An 8,450-nucleotide genomic window follows, 5' to 3' on the forward strand; every position below is an offset into this window, starting at 1 on the left:
TCATACAGTGAAGGTGCTGATGGCCAAGCTTAGCACAGAGGAGCCCGTGGAGTTACCCACATGAGAATGTTCAGAAGAGCTGGACAATTAGCATTTCATTGGTAACTAGCTAGCATGGACCCAAACCAGAGGCCCATCCTTGCACCATACAAAGAGAGAAGAAAGACAAGTCCATAAAAAATTATTGAATTTTGATGTCCCATTATCCAGGCAGTCTGCAGCTGAGACAAAGCACATTTATCTAGTAAGATTCTTAAAGGCAGTTTGTGTATTTCTAAAGCATGCTGAAGTCTTGATACAAAAATGCACAGAAAGCAAAAGTGTAACTATATTCTAACAATGAGTACAAACCAGTGGAGAACAATACAAAGTGAGCTTGTCACAAAGAACCTACCTGGCCTTTCCCTCTCTGCAAGTCTGCCATTCTTGCTTTCATGCGGCTTCCTCTCAGTCTTCTCATAATAGTCTTAACAGTCATGTCAACATATCATCTTTTAAATATTGTTTCAAAGGCACTACTGTTGGAAGGCTCTTCAAAGAAGCTGCTGCCCTGCTCCTCACACCCTTCTGAAAGAAAGCCAGTAAGATCTTATTTGAAAAAGAAGTAAAACTAAATTTTTTTGTGTACTGTTTTCACAAGGAATATTTTTTAAATCACCCTGCTATAAAATAGTGCTGCTCACTCCATCAGTTCTTAATTAAATGCAGGCTTCTCAACACACTTAGAGAAGCAGAATAATTTGCCTAGGGTCTGCAGCTTTCTACACTATTCTAGCCCAAGCTCAAAGAAAACATTTTATGCTCACCTTTTCCCAGTTTCATAATTAAAAACCTATCAAGAGAATTTTCTTCAGCCTGAAGTTGGAAGATAGGTTTTACTAGATATTTAAAACAAACTTAAAAATACCCAAGCATTGCATCTTTTTGACAAAATCAACGGTTCGTCTCTAGTTAGCAAAACAAATGGCACTTTATTTAACTCAATAGATGTTACACTTGAAACCCGCCTGTCTACACTCTTTACTTAGGGGTTAAAAATGATACAAATCCCTATAGAATTTTTCTTGTTCCAGACCAATAAATACTTAGCATGGGCATATAAACAATGCAGGATTGCCAAAAAAATAATCTTATAAAAAGTACTTTTTAAAATTGTACTGCAAGATACTCATGGGAATCCTAGAACATTTAAGTCATGACCACAAACTATTCAAGAGCCATGACCTTCCACAAAAAACGAAAACCTGGCATCAGTGTCATTACACGGTACATGCTGGGGTATTCAGAGGTTTAAAGGAAAAAGGGGAAACTAGAAATGCCAAAATAGCCTCTGTCAACACAATTTCTGTAATTTACTCCCATTTGCTTTCACGTTTCCACTTGTGGCCTAACAATGATGCAACAGAATCTGCACATGTCATTCACCAAATTGACAGGTAAAGGCTCGGTGTCCCCAAGTGACTTAGGTTCCCCCAGCTGTGTGCTTTTATAGCAACGGTGTGCTGGTAAATGTTTACAGCTGGCTCTCGGAGGGTGTAAATCTGACTTGTAGAAATTTCTGTGGCATACTCACACCATAGTTGATTTAAAACTCCTAATGTGACATCATAGAATACAGAGTTGGGGAAAGATGGGCAGTAGCACATTACTATACAACAAGTCCACCAAACAGGTACCATTGATGCAGACAACCTCAAGAGCAAGATAACCAGGAAATGATTGATTCTGAGCATATATAGCCTTTGCTTTTAATATAATTTAATTGTAAGTTTACATAACTTAATGTTTAATAACCAGCTTGCAAAATTTCTAGCTGTCTCCTGGACAGCATACCTAGAGCTATCCATAGCATCCTGAAATTTTTAGCACCTACCGTGATTGATTTTAATTGCTTACTTAATTGTCTTCCCTGATAGACTTTATATGTGATGAGGACAAAGACCCCTTCTACCTTGCTAATGAATTATCGCAGTGCCTGCCACATGGTGCTTCAGAAATACATGTTCTATAAAGCAAACAAAATGGAGAGATGAATGCCACAAATATCAGGGCTCAGTCACTTTCAGCACCAGCTGCCACCACCCTACTCTGTGATATGGATCCCATTTCAAAGAATTCCTTAAGCAACTCCTAACAGAGTTTCAACAAGTTAAGAAAGCTATAGCATAACACGATATAAATTAAAGATGTTACAGCTGGAATGAAACAGACGCATCCATTCATTTGGCAAAAAACTGTTAGATGCCTACCATCTTCTAAGCATATGCCAGCCACTGGTGATAAAATAGTGAACCAAAGAGAAAATGTCCCTCAGAGACCTTACATTCTAGTGAAGGAGATGGTCAACAAACAAATTACCTAATGGATGTAGAACAAAATATCAGGGGAGGGTAAGTTCTGTGAAAAGGAAAAGGGGAGAAGAGGATAATGAGCAGGCAGGACTAGGCTGATGAGGAAAGCCCTCTTGAGAAAGAACCCTCTGTTAAAATACTTGAGTCAAGTGCAGGAGTCAGCCATATGCACATCTGAGGGAATACTCCAGGGAGAGCAACCTATAGATGCAACAGCGTGAGAGATGGGAGGTGTGGAAGCTGAAGCAAAGCATGTTGGACAAATGGCAAAGAGGTAAGGATGCTGCAGTGGAGTGAGCTAGGAGAGCATAGGTGAGATGAGGGTATTATGGGGTAGACAATGTATTGACCTAAAGGTCAGGGAAAAGATTTGGTATAACACTGTGTGCACAATGCTTTAAAAATTGTCAGGAATATAATTCAAACTACTTCGCTTAAGCAGCATGTGTGTGTGTGTGTGTGTGTGTGTGTGTGTGTGTGTGTGTGTGTGAACTTTAATCGACGCCCTGGAGGCAGTTAGTATTTTTGATATTCTGAGCAGTAATTTACAGTCAGGCTTTAAGCATTTGAAAGACCACAATCAGGAGTCCACATTCCAGAAGTGCCTTCAGTAAGTGCTTCAAACATCACTATCTAAATCTCCACTGAAAGGGTTTTAAACAGCAGGAAGGATATTGGAAATAATCTTTCATGGTGCCATTAGCAGTCTTTAAAAAATACAGTTAGCTAGAAGTCTGTATAAGCACTTACTGCCCTTGTATGAAAAGGGTATAAAAATCTGGCAAGCCCCAAACATCTGATACCTCCAGGGCAGGGCTGTGACCAGGTTGTGTAAGGTCCTGTGTCTCCCTCCCCCCCCCACCATACAGGTGCACAAACATACACCTAGCAAAGGACTCTGCCGCCTATTGGACTGTGATCCTATTAGAAGGCTGGCTCATCCTACACTGAGGTACTGACACGACTGCCTTAAAGGGAATATTGTGGAGTAGCAAGAGGATAAACTGAATGAGAATGAATAACTGTCCACTTTTATACCTGTTTGCTAATAACTGTGTATACCTGTGGCAGAACTCTCCTGAACATTCCCATAAAACGACTAGGGACTGAAGCTCTGAGGAAGGGGACATATAACACTCACCCGCCTCTGAATGTAAGTGGCAAATGTGTGGAAAGCCTTAGAAGGATGCTGAGCAGGTGGTGACATGCCCAGACTTGTATTTTAAATGTTCCTTTAGTGTGAGTTATTAATTTTTGAACATTTTTAAATGTTCAGTAGTAATGAGCACATCAACTTCAAATTTCTCCTAATAGAAACATAATAAACAATCATCCCTTTCTGAGGAAAGAAGTTACCAAAAAAGCTGTATCAAAACATGGGTGATAATACTTTGATTCATGGTGATATAGATGTTTAGTGGAAGGCCTGGCTTTTGAAAGTCCTAAACCTTTCCAAAACTAAAGACGTTCACACTACAGTGTTTTTCTGCAAGCAAACTGAAGATTTGGCTCAACAGGAAGTTACTTACTCTATTCTTTCACACTTTACAGAGAATCCCTTTCTCTCATTAGGAAGACTCAAGTGATAAAAGCAGCATGTTTCATTACTATTACTGCAAAACAAATAATTACTCCTAAAATCTTATTTTAGCCTCCTGAGATCTCTAGGTTAGGAATTCAGGCAGAGCTCAGCTGGGTGCTTCTGGCGTGGGGGCTCTCATGTGGTTGTAGGTAAACAGTGGTAGGAGCTGGTGTAAATGGACTGGGGCAGCTGGATGATGGTCAGGCATCTCTCTCTCTTGTTTTTTCTCTCTGTCTCTCCTTATTTGGTTTCAGAGTCTCTTCATGTTCTCTCTCTATGTGGGCTACTTTGGGCTTCCTTATAGTCAGGCCAGGGGGACTGCTTATATGGCAGCTGACTTCCTTGAGAGCAAGTATGCCAAGAGAACATGACAGAAGTATGTGGCGTTTCAACGACCCGGCCTCGTAAGTCATACACATCACTTTCACCAGATGCTGTAGGCTAAGGTAGTTATGGAGGTCCTCCAGGCTCAAAGGAAGAGAACTTAGGCCCCCTGATCCCCCAACCTTTGATGGGAGGTGTGTCAAAGTGACACTGTAAGAAGAGACATGGGACATGAGACATTGTTGCAGCCATCTCTGGAAAATACAATCTGCAACACAAAAGAACAACCCAGATATGCTACACACAGACATTACATCAATGCCATTTATATCATATTTCAGGAAAATTCATGTCCTTTGAGCCTTTACCATGCTCCCATCATTTGCTAAGTGCTTTCCATGCTTTATATTATCTAATCTTCACAACACTTCCTTGAGGCAGAGACTACCAATTTCTCCATTTTCCAGAGGAAATCAAGTTCCAGAGAAATTAATGTGTAGTGGAAAGCCTCCGCCAACTCCCATAGTAGTATCATTAAAATATAATAAAACCAAAATATAATAAACCAAAACACAATAAAAGCATCCAAGTGATAAAAATCAAGGATTTTTACACAATTAGAAAAATTACATAATTAGAAAACTATGAAAAGAAAAATAACTTCGTATTTTTATATTTTTATTATTTTTTTAAATACTGTCCATAAACAATGTGATGCATTGATAACTAATCCTTCCAATGTCCTCACTTTCTACATCTACAGGCAGATGTAGTGATAATTAGCATTCAGAAAGATAAAGCTACTTTTCAAAAACCTCCATTAGCTAGAATCTCCCATTTCCTGACCACTGAAATTAGCCTTGGCTTCCCCTTATCTTCATTTACTATAGATACTTTCACAGACATTTTTACTCCTATATTGAAACAACATAAAAATAAGTGGAAAATATGGAAAAACTAGACCTTTCACATTACTGATAAATGTCTTAGGAAGAGCATCCCATTTCCTTATTCCATTGAATGTTTCTTATGGACAGTTCTGCTCAAGAACCATGCCAGTGCAAGTCAGAGGGAATTTAATGACCATATCTATACCCCGTCTACTTTCATCCTTAGGATAATATGTGAAGGAAGAACTTTTGACAGGAAGACATTTTGTTCAGAAGGTACCCTCTCATCTTATCTAAGCTACCTGAAGGATAAAAATTGTCATGTGGATTTTGACGTGCTTATCCAACTCTACCAGTTCTTACAATATTTTCAGTGCAAGCAATGAATCATTATAGCACTCTATATCTAGAATGACTAAAGCAAACATTAACTTGAATGGAACAACCTGCCCTGTGAAATGGAAATGTCTTCAAGACTTGGGCTTTTTGTTAAAAGAAAAATCAGAATGAATCCTTGTTCATGTAGCACTTTTAGTATCTGGGTAATGAGAGCAGTTTCAAGGACAGTATTGATATGAGAGCACAATCAGAGGTAAGGTTTGCATGGACACCAAGTTCTGGGATGACCCATTGGAGATGCATCCTCTCATTAGCAGAACTCTCTCTTATGCTCTCCTAAGCAGAATTCTTTGGATTCTCATTTCTTTATTTTGTTTCATTATTTCATCTCTTTATACATTGCAAAGCAATCAGTCCAAATCCCTGCTATGCCACTAACCCATTGTGCAACGTTGAGAAAGTTACTTGGTATGTCTGTGCCTCCATTTTCTCATTATACAGTGGGAATAATATGTTGCTCTCATAGAGTTGTTAGAAGGGCTTAAACATCCAATAAAAATTTACTAATGATTATGTTTGTATCTCTCTTCCCAACCATGATAACATAGGAAAAAGGGATTTCAAAAGAAGCAAATTATAGTTACCTATATTAGACACTTATAGATACTTATAAAAATTTCTTATTATAGAGAGCTAGATTCCAAAATTCCAGTTCTAGTGACATTTTAACAGGCCTTGATGACACATCCTAAAAATGCATAACAGGCAGTATTATTACAATCAAGAGCTTGCTCCTGAGAACCCTCCCACCTGCCCATGTTTATTTCCTTTGGCCCTGACCATCTTCTTTCATTCCCTTGCCTCTCCTACTGGGCTTTTCATCTTGACACACTTTTTGAACTATTTCTTGGTTCATGAATATTGCATTTCTTTCCCAAAACTTTCACTAGCTTGCTGCTTCCTGGAACAGCATCTCAATCATTTCTTCTCTTTTGGCATTGACCCAGGACTCCTCTCCAGTGCTTCCTCCACCTGCTGTGTATGACCTTGACTGGCATGACTCATTTCTCTCCTCACCTAAACCAGGAAGAGCTTACCAAGGAGAGAGCCAATACATGAACTGCTGTTAACCAGGATGGGAAGGCAAAATGCAAAATTAATAAGAGTAATCTTAGGGGATTGTGAAATTAGAGATACCCAGCCACACACACACAAATATTCTTTAATTTTTAAAAAGAGAGAAGAACATAAACAGGTATAGACCTTATAGTATCCAAATATTTGAAGACTAGATTAAGAATGTTGAGAATTCTAAACTCTTGTGAGATTTTGAAAAGTGGGTATCTGTTATTTTGTGCAGTGAAAAGAGCAGAGATATTAGGATCTGGCAGAAAGGTCAAATTCATATCTCATTCCTAAAGAGCATATAGCTTAGACCTAAACTGAGGCCTTGACCTATGTTGTGAAGGCCTTGACCTATGAACATCTTGTCTAAATGTTCAATAATGTCTTCCTTGCAAGAATGTTGTAAAGATTAAAGACAATCGAGACTTTATAGATACAGCAGTGACCAGAAGTGAGGGTAGCAACCCTACGGAGAGACAGCCAGTAAATGGTATATGGATGGCCAGTAGAGGCCATGGCAGGTCCATGATGACTATTATTAAATTTTAACTTTTGGCTTAAAGTCAGTAATATTTTAACTCCACTGTGTAACTCCAAAACTTCAATATAGTTTGCTAAATACAAATGCCTGTGTTATTGATATTTTGGTTAATGAAAGAATCAGGGCAGTGTTCAGAGTAAAGTAATTTAGAAGGACTGAAGTTGCAAGAATCAAGGAAGTTAAAAACTATAACTTCGAGGAATGGATTAAAGATGGCGGCGTGAGAGGAGAGACAGAAGCTTCCTCCTAAAACTGGATACAATTAGAAAATATAGTTGGAGCAACTAGTCCTGAGAGAGCAACAGGAAAGAGGACGGCGTCAGGCTGCACACACCTGGAGAAAAGAGCAGACCTCACCGAACGGGGTAACATACCAGAGCAGTGTCTCCGCTCTTGGACAAAAAAACTCTTCCCCCACCCCAGCTCACTGGCAGGAGGAAGAGAAATGGAGCAGGGAGGGAGTGGAAGGCTTGGGACTGCTGAATACCTAGCTCCAGAGATCTGCGCTGGGAGCACAAACCTACATTTCATGATGCTTTCATGAGACTCTCATAACTATCGGTTTGGAAAGTTAATACAGGCAGAGTTCCTGGGGACACTGGGATTCCGGCCACTTGTGGAAAGCAAGGATCCATATCCAGCTGCTCTGGAACAAAAACTTATACCTGTGTGCCCAGCCCACTGGCTCAGGCAGTGGAGACAGGCACAGCAGCCAGGAGGCAGGGAACAGCTCTTTCCTCCCCCAAGGCACCAGTACCGCTCCCCTGCGACCCCCAAAATTGCTTCAGGGGCTCAGCAGCTCCACAATAGAGCTTCCAGACAATAGAGGGTGCCATATACAAACATGAAACGCCAAAGGAACCTGGTCCAGAGTAAAATTATTAATACAATTCAGGAGAAAGATTTAAATGATATGGACCTCGTGACTCTTCCTGAAAGGGAGTTCAAAATAAAAATCATCAACATCCTAATGGAGGTACGGAAAGACATCCAAGAACTCAGGAATGAATTCAGGTCGGAGATCTAATCATTGAAGAGCATGATGGAGGGTATTAAAAGCAGGTTGGATATGGTGGAGGAGACAAAAAATGAAACAGAAACTAGAGAAGAGGAATACAAAGAAGCTGAGGCACAGAGAGAAAAAAGGATCTCTAAGAATGAAAGAATATTGAGAGAACTGTGTGACCAATCCAAGCAGAACAATATTCGCATTATAGGGATACCAGAAGAAGAAAAGAGAGAGAAAGGGATAGAAAGTGTCTTTGAGGAGGTAGTTGCTGAAAACTTCCCCAATCTGG

Source organism: Manis pentadactyla, chromosome 5, assembly GCF_030020395.1.
Source record: "Manis pentadactyla isolate mManPen7 chromosome 5, mManPen7.hap1, whole genome shotgun sequence".
NCBI lineage: Eukaryota > Metazoa > Chordata > Mammalia > Pholidota > Manidae > Manis > Manis pentadactyla.